The 18550-nt window shown below is 29.8% G+C and overlaps 1 protein-coding gene and 1 pseudogene across 1 annotated transcript in view; one reads left to right on the top strand and one right to left on the bottom strand.

Annotated features, from left to right (window-relative positions):
* Positions 1 to 18550, bottom strand: part of LOC149884570 (uncharacterized) — a 317612-nt gene that overhangs the window by 62517 nt on the left and 236545 nt on the right. The gene's annotated exons all lie outside the window — the stretch shown is intronic.
* LOC149884614 (uncharacterized) lies at positions 11449 to 12807 on the top strand (annotated as a pseudogene).

Below are 18550 nucleotides of genomic sequence, written 5' to 3'. Positions count from 1 at the left end.
TGTTCTGCAACTTTTTCATCTTGAGCAGCTAGCCCTTTGAGGTTTTCAAGAAATGTGGATTGGTTACAATTGTGTGGACTTCCTTTCCCGATGGGACTCAGACAATCGTTGCAGTGCACAGTGGGCCCTTTCTCATCAGCTCGAGAAACATATAGCGGATGTTTCTCATTCAGCTTTAAACGCCCAATCCTGCAGATGAGACAGTCACAGTTTTCGCCACGAGTTTCCAATCTGACACGGATAGACTTGAAGCCTTACAGTGATGGTAGAACAACTTCTTTGCCTTCATCTTGCTTCTTCGTGATTGTCCGGCATGCACCACATAATCCTTAAGGCACTCTTCCACCACCCAACTCAAAGTTGATGCCATAGATATTTTGCAAACGCTCCGCTTGGAATGAAGTTATTTGCCTGGTGCACTTTTTAAGGCAAGATAGAAAGACAATTTTTCTGTTCTCTTCTTGACCTCTTGCATGATTTGGCATTGTGAGAAATTGCTTAGTCTCCTGTAAATGCAACAGTATTCAAATAGTTTTATCAGTCTTGAAATTTAAACTATCTCTTAGTTGTGCAAAACGAAAGAATTAAAAAAAAAAAAAAAACAGGCAAGAGTTTGTAGACTTATAAGCCAAATTATAATTGATGTTATTGACAATATATGCAATTGAAACAAATCGAAACTTTACCTGTATGCAGAAATATGGACGGTCAAAAAAGTGAGGGTGAACCTTTTATTTGGAGATTGGTCTAAAATTTAAGCAATGCTTTGTCACAAAATTTAAAGTAACTTAGATTAATTTCAGAGCTTTAAAATATATTTGTTAGGATTAAAATAGTTTTGATATAAATGCAAACTATTTTCATATCTACTCTCCCTTTAGTTCATTTACCTACTTGTCATCTTACAGTATTTTATATAGTATAGTTTGCATATGAGTATAGTGCACACTCAACTTTTTTAATAAATATGGAATACATCTATTAAATAAATATCATTTTTAAAGTATGCACCTTTTTATTTGATATCATTTTTTTGTAATAAAAGTGCGCACTATACTCAATAAAATACAGTACTTTTTACCACTTCCTACTTTTTCCGCTGAAAAACATTTCCATCTTAAACATCTTAGACCAAAAGCTTTCCTCAGAAGTTGAAAATGTAAAAAAAGAATCTTACCTTGATAATTGTACTTTTGTTTAAGAAAGAAATTAATTCCAAATGCAATAAAATGCAAGTTTTGAAAACAATAACAAGTATTTTTTTTATGAATTAACCTGTAAAATCCGCTTAATCAAAAAAAAAATAGGGAATGCTGTACATTTCTTTTTTTCGGTAAAAGTTGTCTCTGTCAAAAACTACCCGTCAGATTTCAACCAAAATTTTTAAGAATGTTCCTTAGTCTATTACTCATATTGGGTTCGATTTTTTACTCAATAGCTCAATTTTTACGGCCTCTGTAATGCTTTTTCTAAATGAAATTCATACGGACATAATGAAAAGAGCGAATTGCTTAAAAAACCTAATATTTTAAAATCTACTTATTTTGCTAAACCCCCTAACTTGTGTTATGTGTACATGCATTTCATTATATTTTACATAGATAACTGCTCAGGGTAGCAAATACTTCAAAAATTTTCCCTAGAGTTGGTCATTTCACTAAAAAATTGAATAATCTATATTATGAGGAGATTTTGTGGTTTTAAATGATTTTGTGGCCACAGTTTTTCAGCAATGGTTCTAATTCCAAAACAGTGCTAATAAAACTTGTTGCTTGTAACCTGTAGAGTATGCACACAAAGATTCAGGGCAATTAGACAAAATTTTTTAACCAAAACTAAAAAATTTTGGTACCAACACTGTCAAAATGTATGATTTTGCAAAACGTTTTGGCCTATAACTTTATAACCAAGCAAGATATCTGCATGAAATTTTATACATTGATAGCCATACTATACAGGTACAATACCATAAAACTTCATGAAGTTCCAATGACCCATTTCAATTTTATGGCTTGTTTAGTAAATAAAACAAGCCAATTCCAACCAAGTCCAATTCCAACCAAGTCCAATTCCAACCTAATCATATTTGATTGCGCGTTAAACGAAGTTTGAAAAATGTTTAGGGACTTTAGCGTTGATGAACGGCTTTGATTGAATTTTTTCCAACATTTAAAAAACTTTCACAAAAACGGAATATTTTTTTCCGAAATAGAATTTTTTGCGATGGAATTCCTTTACTGTCATGAGATTTTCACTCTCCGCATAAAAATATACTTTTTTTTTGGAAAAGTGTATTTTGCACAAATTAATATTTAAATTGCTTTAATTATGTAAAAACAAACTTTAAATTTTCTTCAATTTTTGACGGCAACCGCCAATGGCTTTTATCTCTCGATTAAAGCCGGCTTCTAAAAAATTTTCTAGCAGCGGCCGTCAATCGGAAGGCAGTAGCTGCTGTAGGTAGAGGCAAAAATATTTTGGGAGACGGACGGCAATGTTTTGCTCCTCCAAAAAGAGTTCGTGTTTTGGTATAATGTTACTTTGCCGCCGGAAGGGATTAATACCGCTGATGCGTTATATCACCATAAAAAATAACGTTTGATCAAAAAGCGCAATATAAAGGAAGTTTTCGAAAAAATGCGCTCCGTCGGAAAAGTGACGTAGTCAAGGATTGGCATGAATAGGAAGCAACCCACCATGTTTATTAAACTAACCCCCAATTACAAAACTCCTCCACAAAAACGGTCCGCATACATGCAGAATAATTCCTAACATTATAACCCAGAAGCAGGGAATTCTCCTTAATACGTTGCTTTTCTTACTAATCAGTATGTTAAAACAACATAAAATGACTTTGTTACTAGATAAAAGTAAATAAAATAACTTACTTTTTACTAACTTACTAAGTAAAGTATAGTATTTCAATGATAAAAATTTACATTTACTTGTAATGGTAACTAGTTTTTTTTTCAAATAGTTTTTATGTAAGTTGCCTATGTTAGTTTTTGTCACTTTTACGCATAAAAGTAATTTCATATTACGATGCAGTATTCTCTTACTTTTTAAAGTAAATATGACTTTTTTAAAATCTTATATTTACGTAAGATTACTTTCAAAAATAATTTAAAAAGTAAATTACATTTCGATACAAACTGTTTGCATAAGTATAAATCTAAATTACTTTTTTAGGTAAATTACTTTGACACGGCTTACTTTTAAAAGTATTTTACAAAAAGTAAATAACTCTTTTATGTAAACTAATTTTACTTGTAATAAAAAAAAAACGCATTTTTAATTATTTTTTTTATAAGTTACGCATTTTTAAAATTAACTTTATGTAAGTAATTTTATATGTAATATAATGTTATTTTTTAAAAAATGAATTACTTTAAAATGTAAATATATTTCATAATTTAATCTAAGTTATGTAAAGTAATTTTTATTTAAAAGTAATTTTTTTTTTACATCAAAATAAGTAAAAGTGCCATCCCTAAACGAGATTATAAGAAGATTTTTCAAGAATATGTTTAGATTTTAAAAAAATTTCTTTTTCATTTTTGTAACATACCATAATTTTTAAAATGTTTGTGGCATTTCATTTGTTTGATTTTGTTATCGGAGATTTATTCATGTTTTGTATGTCAGTTAGAGATGGAAAATTTGCATTCCTAATTAATTTTTGACAAGAAGATAATTTCAACTATTATTTTGCTAATATTCATTTATATGATAATTTTTTTGCTAAAATCACGACAGTCAAATCATAGGGGCAGGAATACCCTTTTAAAATGACCCCTGCATCCCCCTGATTGAGAGAAATTATTTTTTTTTAAAAAAAATTCTTTATCTTGAATTCAAACATAAATTGTAATTTAGCTTCAAAATTTATCAAAATATATTTTGACGCTCAAAAAATACAGCCGCATAAAGTTTAGGACCCCCTCATTTTTTGAAAGTTTTAAATATTTAGAAAAATGGTCAAAAAAAGAAAAAAGATGCGGTTTTTAATTCGCTTTCGACGGTTTCTATTTCATGACAACCTGCTCAAAAATTGGTTAAAAAAAAATCTGAAGCAAAAATAACTTCAACTTAAAATCTCTAAAAATGAGCAGTGCGCTCCATCTCAACAGCATTTGTTGTTAAACAATTTTAAAATTGATATTTTTACTTGACTAAAAGAATCATTTTTTTAACCTATATTGGGAATATTGAGCATAAGGGTATGAAAATGTTCGTTCTAAAATATTTAAAAGTATTAAGTATAAACAAAGATAGAAGCCTACTGAGGTTGCCTACTCCAAATAAAACGAACCCAGTATCGAAACACCATTATTGAGAACCTTGATAATGTTATAAAGTGTATATTATAAAGATAATTTACTTAGTTTCTATAATCATTCATCATTTTTTTACGCTATAGATTGCGTCATTTATTATTTGGTATTTTTCATTATTGGCTTTTTCGTTACAACCGTCACGACAAAAACAACATGAAACTTAGCGTATGAAACTATGAAACTTAGCGTATATTATCATCAATATGTGCTGATTACACACAGCGAACTTTTTTATTTCTTATCTTGCCTTTCGCTGTATAAAGTCTGAAAAAGTTGCTTTGTTAAGAAGTGTCAAAAAGTAAACGTTACAACCGCTACGCTAAGTAGAATTGATTTTTAAACAAATGTTAAGACTTTAATGCTTTAACTTTTGCATATTTGATTATGTGATAGTATTTCACACTTCTGAAAAGCTTCAAATCATTTCTATTTTTACTTATATATATATATATATATATATATATATATATATATATATATATATATATATATATATATATATATATCTATATCTATATATATATATCTATATATCTATATATCTATATATATATATATATATATATATATATATATATATATATATATATATATATATATATATATATATATATATATATATCTATATATATATATCTATATATCTATATATATATATATATATATATATATATATATATATATATATATATATATCTATCTATATATCTATATATATATATATATATCTATATAAATATATATATATATATATATATATATATATATATATATATATATATATATATATATATATATATATATATATAGGAAAGGTGCCTATGATGGCATACTTAACTTTAACGTTTCTCTGAGTCATTACCTGAAAACTTAAAAAATATTTTTTGACATGGATGTATTCTTCTAGCAAGCAGAATGATAATGAACCTCAGAACTTTTACTAATTTTCTTTTTTCTAAGAATATACCATTAAAAAAAAAAAATACAAGTATGCCATCATAGGCAACTAACTGCTCCTATGATGGCACACTTAAAAGAAATCAGAGAAACAAGAATTTTTTTTTGTTTTTTATTAATGGAAACACAGCTTATCAAAAAAACAAAATTAAAAATAAATATTTGGTCTATAAGCATAGTTCACATATAAATTTTTTTCTACTTCTCTTTATGCCTACATATAAACAATGACATCAAGATCTGCATTTTTGACAAAATCCATGATTCTTTAGAGCAAGACAGTTAATAAAGTTCATAACAATTCAAAAATGTTGTATCAGATTCGAAATCCATTTTTTTTATTACTTCCTTTAATCTCCTAACTGCAGTATTTTTCTTCAGCAGTCGTCTTTCTTTTTTTTTTCTAACAAATTTTTCTTTTTCTTTTTTATATTTTGTTATACTTTTGCCTAATCTTTTAATTCTTGGATATCTTGTGTGGTATTTAGAGGTCCAGTTTTTCCACGTTTTTGTGCTCTTTTCAGCTCAATTTTAGGGGTTGCTAAAGGCATCGGACACAACTTTTGTATACTAGATCTTATCCTTTCGTTAAAACAGAAGATCCAATGCATATGGAAGCTTCTGATGGGGGAGATCTCATTTCCAAATGTGTTGGTTTCTCAAACTTTTGTATTTCATCTTTGTTCTTAGCCTGATCACCTTTTTCTGCGCATTAAAATCTATTTCAGGCATTTTTTTCAATTCATTTTGCAGACTTTCCTATGATGGCAACTCCTCGGTATGCCATCAAAGGAAAGAGTCACCATATTTGTTAAAACAAGCTGTGTCTACCTTATTCTACACATAGCATTAAAATAAGTATTCTAATAAATGTACAAAGCCTGCAGATGAAATGTATGAAAATTTCACTTCTGTGTGATGTATAATAAAATCGTAATCCTAAATATATGAGGGCATTAAAACTACAACACCACATGCGAAAATTTATGTTTGTTGATAACAAAAGCATTATTAATGACTGAGCGACGAATTTTTACCAGAAGTAATGAATTACTAATATACACATGTTGTTCTTATCCCTTATGCACCAAAACTAATATTTTTGGAAATATGACCAGTATGCCATCATAGGCACTATGCCATCAAAGGCACCTTTCCCCTATATATATATATATATATATATATATATATATATATATATATATATATATATATATATATATATATATATATATATATATATATATATATATATATATATATATATATAACGTGCGTGTAATTGATTCCTAGAATAATGTTAACATGCAAATATGTTTAGAATAAATTATGTCTAAAAATAGAAACTGTATATATGATATAATGGTGACTCATGCTTGTAATTGTCGTTTTTCTGTTTTAGTATCATTTGGGTACATTGTTTTATAACACAGTTTTGATATGGCATCTCGTGAAATCGCAAACAATATCTTGAGAAGTACTGAAGAATTGAGTAAGAAAGATCGCTTACAGGCTTTGGAAAATGCAGTTTATAGCAAATCTGGTGCATACAATGTTCTCGGACGAGCAGAGATGGTGGGTATTACTGATGGTCGTAGAAACAATGGAGCTGCTAGAAAGATCACTGGTGCTGCACTTGGAGGCCTTATACGTGAATTTAACAACACAACAAACAAAAGTTTAAGAAGAGCTGCCCCAAAGTACAATGTTTGCCACAAACTGTCTTAAATACTTTGAACAGACACGGTGCTTATTGTCACAAGCGAAAACCAGCACCATTTTACCATCCAGCTAAGAAAGATGAAATAAGAAAAGCCCTCGGACGATTTTATCGACAGCATTTAACAAAGGGAGCAGGTGGACTTCTGATCATCATAATGGATGATGAAACATACATAACGCAGAATGACGGGGCCAAGCTTTCAAGTAAAACCTTTTATGCCAAAGATGCCTCAACAACTCCAAAAGAGATTCGATTCTCAGGTCGCACTAAGTTTCCATTTAAAGTAGGTGTTTGGTATGCATTGTGTGATCATGGTGTTGCTGATTACTTTATCTGGAACCAGGGAATGGCCATTGATGCGCAGATGTACAAATTTGAATGCCTTCAACGAAGACTAATCCCCTACACTGAGAAGCACTGCCCTGATAAAGCATGCATCTTTTGGCCAGACAAAGCTTCATCACATTATTCTTCAAAAGTAGTTAAGTATTTAAACAACAAACAAATTCCATTCCTTTCAAAATAAAATAACCCCACCAATGTCCCTCAATGTCGGCCTATCGAGCTCTATGCTGAAATCAAAAGACAAGTGTTTGCTGATTCCTTTCAACCAGAGAATATTGATCAATTAAAATCAAGAGTATGTCAAATCATGAATGAACTTGTAAAGCATGCTCCAAAAATGTGTACTAACTTTTCATCTCGGCTCCGTGCTCTTGTTGACAAAGCTTATAATTGCGCTAGTGATATTTTATATATATATATATATATATATATATATATATATATATATATATATATATATATATATATATATATATATATATATATATATATATATATATATATATATATATATATATATATATAATATCACTAGCGCAATTCCCTTGGGGCTGAGAACGCGTGATTCATAGAGGTATGTCATATTATAGTAAAAGTAAAATATTGCATGTTTAGTCAAGCTAAGAAACATTTTTTTGTAATTGCAGAATTTCAATGGCTTTTAGAGGATTAAGTACCGATATTAATAAAAAATCTCGTTCGTTGAACGATAATCTGGTAAGATTTGAAAAAGCCATTCAACTACGGAAAAGCATCCCATGTATAGAAGTATTGTTGCACAGTGAGTCATAATTGAAAAAAACAGGCAAATGATAATTTACTTGGGGTACTTCTACTTGATTTTAGTAGATTGGAGGGTGTAGACCATGAAACTATTGATAAACCTAAAATGATAAATCTTAAATTGTAACAATATTTATAAAATGTAAAGTTAAATCTAAATTACTGAAGCATTCAAGAACTTTTTCTAGACTTCTGGAGCATGACCGAACCTGGTTAGATAAAGAAATAACAGTTAACAAAAAAGACGTTGCAGCAAGTCCAGGTAGAAAGAACAGACACTGGGAAGATCTGAGTGAGAGAAACAAAAGATCTAAGTTAGTAATAAATCAATTGATTTCAAAGCAATTCAAAAAGTAATTACTCACTTAAACATTAAATATTATCTTGTTTAAGGTTGCCAAGTTGGCTGAACATCCTGCTGAAGTATTTGCATTAGCGTCAATAAGAAAAGCCTTTGGAGATCCTACCTAGAAAAACTTTGTCATGAAAAACGCTACAAATCCTGGCAAAGTTAAAAACTTAGAGGTTAGTGTTCCAATAAAACTGAAGATTGAAGATGCCTTGAGCTTTAACTTTAGTGTGATCTCCCCAATAAACAGTATCAAATTATCAGAAATTCATCCCCTAATACAGAATGCAAATACTTATCCTTTACTTCATTAAATTAAGACTGAAAGACAGAAATGTTATCCTGAGGGTGTAGTCGTGACAGAAACATCTGCTTCAACTCCTCAACAGAGTATGTTTAATAATACTCCGACAAAGATACTAACTTTTACTGAATGTCAAGACTCAATCAGAATATTCGGTGAGAGTGCGTGAAAGTTTAATGGTGTACTTTGCTTTTAAGGGGGTTTTTGATGGTGTCTCCCGAGTGTCCATAAATGTAAACAAAAATATCACAGGGCTGCGTTTGAAAAAATATTTTCTGTTCCTAAGGGTTTCTAAGGTAATTCCTAATGAAATTGGCCTCCTAAACCCGAATATGACATTCATTTTGCTCAATCAGGTCAGGTTATTGAAATAACTATCCCATAGGCATAAGAAGCAAGGGTATTTTGTGTACCCATCTTGCATCCCAAGTAGAAAGCACACAACTTGAAAAGAAAAGATTTATTCATAGAAAATCAAATCTTAGTAAGTTAAAATATATTTCTATTTCTTTCTAAAAAATTACCCACAGGTGCTACAGTATTTTCAAAGGAAAGCTTTACATTGACAAGAAACTTAATGAGTATTTTATTAAGTAGGTCACCACATATTAGCCAATTGTGGTTGGAGTATTTGACTGCATCAATCAATATTTTCATGTTCTTGTAGCTTTCTGTCAACTGAACTGAATGTTCAATAGGTACAGATGCCATTTTATAGCCAAGGTGTAGGAGTACTGCCTTTAGGCTTCTGCTAAAAGAATCAATAAAGAGCCTCCATTCTCTTGGTTGGTAAGGAACGCCAAGTGCCTCTATTAAGCCTTTTACATCATTAGAATATGCCAACGAGCTAAAAAAATCAACTTCAAAAAACCTTCGAAACATTTCTTCTCTGTTTCTATACCAATAGAAGGTAGTTTCTTTGGAGAGGAGATTGCTCTCACTAAGACGGGAACCAAGAAGTTGTGCATTCTCAATAGAAAGACCAAGATATCTGGTCAAGTCATTTAACTGACTTTGAGTGAGTGGTCTTGGCAAAGTCATGCTGGACGTTGGCTCATGTCACAGATATGTCAGTGTCTTCCACTTTTATACCTTCCATATCCTCTTCTAGTTCGCCTTTCTCAGGTGGAGAAGGCGAACTAGAAGAGAACTCCTGGACCATAGCTTAACGGCAGAAGAAATATCAGGATAGACCACCATGTGTTTGTTTTTCTTATTGACACCTGAAAAAATTCACATATTTATTTTCAGATTTTTATGCGCTTTTCAATACAATTTAAAGAATTTTTTTATTGAACTTCAACACAATTTTTATAAACAATTCAAACTTCATTAGACTATAAAAAAAAAAAAATATGTAAGGATTTGTTAAATATTGTTCTTTTAAGAAATTATCTTACCTTGAAGATTGGTCATACAAAAATAGCACTCTGTTGTATGGTCCTTGCCTTCCCTCCATACCATCGGTACACCAAATGACATACAGTTTGCTGTGCCCTCATTCCAGCGTCTTAAGGCTACGATACAGACTTTGCAGCATATATGTGGGGCAAAGCTTTTGTCTTGATCGCCAAACTTTATTCCAAAATATGCACTGTAAAGGGACTTTACTAAAGTAGTTATGGTGCATTGCTTATCACTAAAAGTCTCAAATTATACCATTAGGAATTCAATGTTTAGATGCTAATTTAAAGGAAGATAATGATATTTTTGAAAGTCAGTAAAGTGATCATATGTATTATAAGCTTCCTGAACTTGAAACACTGTCATTTTACGTTGTTGATTTTGTAAGCTACATTGCTAGGTTTGTACTTTTTTCGCTTTGTTGACATGCCATTGGAAGAAAACACTTAAAAATTGGTTAAGAGAAAGCAGACATAGAAATGTTGATAAGTCTGTATTTTCAAATTCGCTAAACGCTCTTGTCAGTAAGATAGATAGCAAACTCCAGAAAAGTGGTATTAAAGTTTGTTTAAAGTGGTTTTAAAGTATGTTTAAAGTGGTTTTAAAGTGTTACATTTGCAGTGTTTGCAGCTCATATTACAGGCCGGAACAAAAAATATTTTTGTGCAAAATTTTACACCTTTGTTATCAGAATTATTTGGTTAGCTAATATAATATCACCAAATTTTTTAATATATATATATATATACATATCAAGGCCTACTGTTACGGCCTGATTTGTTTAATTTTCTGTAAAAAATTATGAGGACAGTTTTTTTATGGCTTATTTTTAAGTTTTAAATTATGTATGAAAGGTTTTATTATCAACAACAACAATAGCAATCTTTACCATTGAATATTATACAAAGGTGTTGAATAAAATATTGAATTATAATATTGTAACAATTACTATATAAATATTTGCTTGCATGCATTGGTTTATGCTTTTATAGTCATTTAATATGTAATGTATTCTAAACTGATTAATATGTGAATGTATTCTGACTGGATTGCCTATTTCATTATACTCCATTAGAGAGTGGAATAATGAAATAGACACACAGGCAGTCTATTATCATTGCTGTTTATAGTGGAACTGCTTTTTTATGCGATGTTTTTTAATTAAGTGGAGTTAGTTCCAATAATAAATGAACTTTATATTTAAAAATAACTGTGTTACATTTTTTTGATTCGTTTTATAAATAATATGTTTAATAAATGTGTTGTTAGAAACTGTAAAACTGGTTACTCTAATGGTCCAAAAAAGTCAACATTTCATTTTCCTGAAGAATTTGATTTGCAAGAACGATGGATAAACTTTGTTAATGGAAAAGATTGGGTTCCATCAAAATATTCAGCTATTTGTGTATCATTTTGATGACAAAATTATTAATTACGGAAAAAGATGCACCCTGAAATGGTGCTTCCAGTTCCAACTATTCCAAAGATTTAGGAAAAGATGAGCTTGAAGATTTTTTAAGTGTTGATAAAATGATTAATCTTGATTCTTTGACAGAACAACATTCTCCGCCAGGCTTTACATTTAAAAAAATTCATGATAGTGATATTTATTATAAACTATGTTTTGAAGAAAAATCAGGCATATCAACTGTTTTTGAGTCAATAACTGTAAATAAAGATCTTTATGTTTCATTGTTATATAAAGGCTGTCATATTTCTTTACCTGAATGGTTTCGTAGTAGTCTTATATGCAAATTAACAAACTGTAGAATGTTAGAAAACTTTCCTGTCTATTTTAGAAATAAAGCCAATAATATAAATTCAATTTTGACAGAGTTAAATCAAATTAGATCTTATTCTCTTCAAGGCAGATCTCCATGTTCTGCGTCCATTATACGTTATGCACTAATTTTACGTCACACTTCAGCACAGTCTTATAAGTTATTGTTAGAATAACTGCCTTTTCCATCTTTTAGTTTACTTAGAAAAATCCAAAGTGGTGATATAAATGCGAGTAGAGCTATAACAGTTTTGTTACAAAAAATTTGTGTATCAAGTGATTGTGTGCTTCTTGTGGATGAAATGTATCTGCAGAAAGCAGCCCAATATCAAATTGGGAAATATATTGGTGAAAATTCAGAAAGTAATCTTTATAAAGGTGTTGATGTTTTTATGATTGCAGGGCTTCAAAAAGCTATTCCTTATGTTGTGAGATCATCACCTGAAGTTTGCACAACACAATCCTGGTTGAAAAAAGTAATTGATGAGTGCATTACCTAATTGCACCAATCAGGTTTTAAAGTAAGAGCTATTGTTACAGATTATCATTCTACCAATGTTAATGCATTTTCAGAGTTACATAAATCCTATATTGGAGATGGAAAACTATTTATTTATCATCCAGCTTATAATGGAGTTTTAAATACATATCTATTATATGATATAATCCATTTAATAAAAAATGTTAGGAATGACTTGTTGAATGGAAAAAAAATTGTTTTTCCTTCTTTTTCGTTTGATTTCTTCAGAGACAAAGTTGAAGTTCCAGCTGGTTTTAATACTTGGGATTAATTTCATAAAGTTTATGAAAAAGACCAATTATTAAATGGAAACTTGAAAAGAGCGAGGAAAATTAATTAGCAGGTCACTCATCCTGGAGACAATAAACAAGATGTTAACTTTGCATTAGCGATTCTTGATAAAACAACCAAAGCTGCGATACTAAGTTACTTTCCTGAAAAAAATGATGCGGCACAATTTTTATCATTGTTTCATAAGCTCGGCAATGCTGCTGTAAAAGGAGATTTAAAAAAAGCACATCTTATAGAGCAATTGCAAATCGAATTGAAATTTGGTCAACATGTGATTCTTTTTCTTTAACCAAACAAACTACTCATTCTCTTATCACAACATTAGGTGCAACTGCATCTCTTATTGATGATTTGCTTGAAGAAAGCTATACATTTGTTCTTACTTCCAGGTTACAAAGTGGTCCTTTGGAGTTACGCTTTAGTAAGTATAGACAAATGAGCTGTGGTCGATATCTTGTAAGTCTTTTTAAAAGTTTTTAAGATTTTGGCAGTAAAAAGTCTTCTAAAGGAAGATATTAATTTCTGGAATGAAAACATTTATCAAACATTTGAATACTCTACTTTAGATAACATTATGCAAGATATTGCATTGTTGTCTTCAGAGATATTTTAGTGTCAGCTCTCTGAAGATAGTATGGAAGTTGCTTTTATTATAACAGGCTAGATTGCTAAAAAATTGAAAAAAAGATTTAAATGTCTAACTTGTGGTCAAAAAATGGTTTCTACAGACAAAAATGTTCTTAATAACGAACATCTGAAAATATTATTCAGAGGTGGACTTTTGTCCAAGTCAATCCTTTTCTGATTTTATTTGTCATCTTTTTAGTATTCTAAATATTATTTCTCCTGTTCTAATCAAACAGTTATTCTTTATCAATTAAAACTTTTGGAATACAAATTTTAAGTGTTGATTTTACATGCGAGAATCACCAAGAATGGGGAATTAAATATGGATCTTGAATAGTCATTAATATTTTTTATAATAATTTACAAAAAGAAACTACAGATTCACTAAGAAAAGGTCAGGTAAAAGAGTTTTAAAAAAGGCAAAGAACTGATAGCTAGTACTAATAAAAGATTTTTTCTCAAATCCTTAATGCATGTAAAATTACAAACCTTCGTTTTTATTTCTTCATAAGAGTTGTAAGCAGTCTTTGCAATATGTAAGTTTGTTTTAATCGCATTTTGATAGAGAGCTATTTGAAAGTCTTGGCTGAAAGTGGATCTGATGAAAGTGAAGATAGTAATATTCAATCTAACAACAGCAGTGATGTTGAAATCAATTTGGAATTGGCAAGGGCTTAGTGCCCTTTTGACTGAGAAACGCAAGCCCATCCACCACCGAGGTTTCAATTTACCGGGACAACAGGAAGCAATTTTACAATACCTAATAATAAGATATGATCTTAAAATATTATCAGTTATTTACTGATAATTTTATCAGAAGTATAATTGTTACTGAAAGTAAACAATTTGATGAACAGCAGGCGGGGTCTTCACCTAGAAGTTGGAAGTGTACCTAGCAATGAAAGTTATAAAGGCATTGTGAAAAAACCAGAATGAAAGATATACTGGTCAAAATAAGAAGTACTTCAGACGCCTGTCTTTCCCAAACTGCAAGGTTATCGGAGGTATTGTGATATTCAACGGTACTTGCATTTTGTAGACAACGAAACATATGATCCTGAAACACACCCAGGCCTTAAGCAAAATAAGGTCGGCCTGTATTTGACAATCTAAATAAAAAGTTAAACTCTCTCTACAGTCATGAGCGCGATGTCACTATTGACGAATGTTTGATGATGTACAAAGGGCGTCTAAGCTGGGTTCAATACATTCCATTGACAGATTCGGAAAAAAAATTAGAAAGACTGTAAAAAAATCTCATAAAAAAGTATTCTTTCATTTACAAGATATAATGGTATAGAATGCTTTTGTATTTTATAAAAAAAACTGGTGGCCAGACAAAGGACAATTCGGAATTTCGCCAGGCAATAACAGAAAAAAATATTGAAAAGTTCCATCTCACTACGAAAAATGGTTAACCTAGTACTCAAGCCGGTGTAGCGTTTTTAATTTACTGTCGTCAAAAATTTACTGCGTAGTAAAACTTTAAACTTGGAATTTTACTTTTATTTCTATTACTTTAATTGACTTTTTAAATTTACAGTTTTTTGAATTAATTTTTTCGGTGTTTTCAAGATATATAAAAATATTAACTTTCATGATATCAGGAAATATTTGAACGAAAAAATGTTTCCTGAAGATGTAAACGAGAGAGGAAAAAAAGTAAACTTTAAATAGCAATTTAAAAACTTTGCCATTGTAGACAACAAATTGATTTATTGCAAAAGAAGTATTGGCAACGTGAGGAAAACTTTTTAAATAATGCAAAATTTCAAAAACACTTTTAATATTTAAAAACTTAGTTCGTTCTAATTATTGTTTTTATTTAAGTGTCTACAAACTTTTGTTTCTTGTAGGTGATAGTGGTAACAGATCGAGAAGAGAAACAAAACATAATTAAAGAAATTCATGAGGATCTTGGAACTTCAGAAAAAGCTATTGCATTAGCCAGTCACCTTGGCATTAATGCACTTAGAAAGCAAGTATCTACAAGATTTTTTTGGCATTCAATTGTGGAGGATATCACAAAACATATAAATCAATGTGAAATGTCAAAAAAACCTCTAACAGAAATCTTAAATCGTCTCCTGCTAAAACCTGTTAAAGTGAAACAACAAGTAATGAAGCAAGTTGGTAAAGATTTAATTCAATTACCTGAATCAAATCGAGTCAAATTTGTGATTGTTTTTATTGATTACTTCTCTAAACGGACTAAAGCTGAATCTCTTAGCAACAAAATAGCATCATCAGTGGCATTCTTTCTCTGTGAGGTTATATCTAGACATATCTGATTTAAAATACAAATCAATGACCATGATCGTGAGTTTGTAAACTCTTTATCCGTTGCATTACATGACATGACAGGAACTCAGCAACATTTTACCTCGACTTACCATGCGCATGTTAATTGCCTCGTACAGAGACAGAGTCAAAAAATTAAGAAAGTAATCATTAAGGTCTTAAACGAAAATGTTAAAAATTGGGTGTCAGTTTTGGGTGGAATCCCTTTTGCTCTAAGTAATACACTGCATGATTTTCTACGAATTACAGTGCATTTATTTATCATCACCCTTTATGAACCACCTAGTTAATTGGTATAAAAATTCTTTAACTTCTTTGTTCAACTTTCTACATAAATTAAGCATATTAGTTGAAATACTAGCTTAATTAAAAAGCAATTTCGAAGGTTACATCCAAAGGCCTTTTCACAGGACCCTTAGACTTACTCCTCAATATTGCCTGAAAAGCCTAATCTTTATGTCGGCATTTTGATCCCTACACAGCAGCCAGAGAAATGTTTTCCCAAGAATTTTTTCCAAAATAGCTTTTTTACCAAACCTCAATATAAATTACTGTGATCGTACGGAATTCTACAGTATATCATGGTGTTACGATCAACATAGCTGTAACTTTTTTGTAGTATAGCTAAAGACAATCTGACGAATTGAAAAATATATTAAGGAATCCCACTTACTTGGAGTTATTTTTTTTTCGGCTTTCCGTTTTCCGTTTCATTTTTTTAATCTGCTTTGTGTCAATTTACTCATAAAACTAAAAAAAAAAACAAAAACAGAAGTTCAAGTGAACAAAGAATATAAATATGAACCATTTAATAGCCGGATTGATCAATTATGAGCAAGCAAAACATTACAGTCAAGGACCGATACTTAATAGAAATCATCAGCTAAAATACATAATGAAAAAAAAGAAACATAAATATGTGTAAATATATAACCAATATAATATATAAAAATTTATGAGGCATAAATATATAATTTTTATTACTTGTTTTTCTTTCATATAGCCAGCTTCCATAAGAAGTACAGAATCAGTCATTAAACTAGGAGTACAAACATTCTGAAGAAATTAGATCTCGAGGAAAAGGAAAACGTCTTTATACCAAAAACAAGGTTTATAAAGCTTGCATTAATTTTAACTCACGTCATAATATGTGATAAAATAAACTCATGGCCTGAACTATGAATACTGAACATCAATGGTGGTCTAGTTCTAATAGTTGATGTTCTGAAACACATTTACAAAACTTTAAGCCCTCGATTTTTTTATAATGTAATGAGGCAATGATGTATTGATGTAATGATAATAATATGATGTAATGACAATAGTACAATGTGCTGATTGATAATTGATGATGATTGATGATGCTGATGACGATGATTGATTATAATTTTGATGATGATATATTATAATTAAGAATAATATATTAATAATAGTGAAACAGGTATTGTAAATTATAAATAATTTAAAAAATAAAAAATAATTTAAATTATGAAATATAAATAAAACCAAAAATATAAAATATAAAAATAAAGATGTACAAAAACACAAATAAAGCAATACCAGTGTTATTTTTTAAACTGTCACCTTATTACCATTTGACATTTAAAAATACCAGACAATGGTACACATTTAAATGTAATGACAATGAGAAATTATTACGCATAATCATTATCATTAGAGAAGTTAAAGATAAATATTGGAAAATAAAACAAAATGTGTCGCACACTTGTAATCAATTCATTAGCTGGATCCACGCATTGCCCTTAGGAACATGAAATATCACGGTGATAAATTTAAACTCTATGTTGCTTTTCCTTTTTTATTTGATGGTAATGCAACTAATGACATTACAAGAGATGTTCAATATTTTGAAAAAAACAAAGACAATTATATTTGCTTTAACCCTACTATTACGTTGGGGTCCAAACGGAGTAGTTTGTTTTTGCATTATATATTTATGTAGTTAGCATTATTTTTTCAAAAATTTATGTATCTGTTAAATAGCAGAAGAATAACAAAGATTAAAAAAAATACTTTTTGAAAATTTTGAACATTGAAAAATGGCTTTTCATAACTTATGCTTTTAAAAACTGTATTTATTTTTTTATTTGTAACTCAATATTTTTCATTGATATTTTTAGATTAATTTGTCAAATTTAGATTTCATAACAATATTTGATCTTATGGCTGAAAATAAAAAAAGAGTTTGTATTGGATACACTGCTAAACAGGCTCAGGAATTATTGTTTGCATTGGTTGATAGAGATCCATCAAGTGAAGAAGAGTTAACATCTGATGATGATGAAGAGGAAGAAGTTGTTGAAGTAACAAAAGACAGCTCAGAATATAATAAGTACCCAGTGGGCACGCAACGTTTTATGCACGTTTTATGCACGTTTTTTTCAGGTTTTTCCGTCCATGGTTTTGTGTGACGTATTATGAACGTGAATAAAACGTTGGTAAAAGGTAGACAAATTAAAATAACCCTTTTTTCACGACTTTAAATCAATTGAAAAGTGACGTACTTTTATCAACGTTTTATTCACGTTCAAAAAACGTCACACAAATACTATGAACGGATTTTTTTGAAAATACAAAATTATCAGGAATATTAGAATTGAAAATGGCGGAATATATTACAACTAGAAAAAGATCGAATCCAAATACAAGGTATGCAAATAGAAATTTAACAGATTACTGTACAAAAATCTGTTAAATCTATACTAGATTGGAAAGAAATCTTTACTTGATGTCTAAATATCTATATTTGATATCTAAATTTCTAAACAATCTTTATATATAAATTATTTAGAAATTCAGATATCAAAT

The sequence above is a fragment of the Hydra viridissima genome, unplaced genomic scaffold, assembly GCF_058129835.1.
Source record: "Hydra viridissima isolate aposymbiotic clone 2 unplaced genomic scaffold, HvirCarnegie_v1 scaffold_8, whole genome shotgun sequence".
NCBI classification, from domain to species: domain Eukaryota; kingdom Metazoa; phylum Cnidaria; class Hydrozoa; order Anthoathecata; family Hydridae; genus Hydra; species Hydra viridissima.
This window is presented reverse-complemented; position numbering and strand designations above follow the sequence as displayed.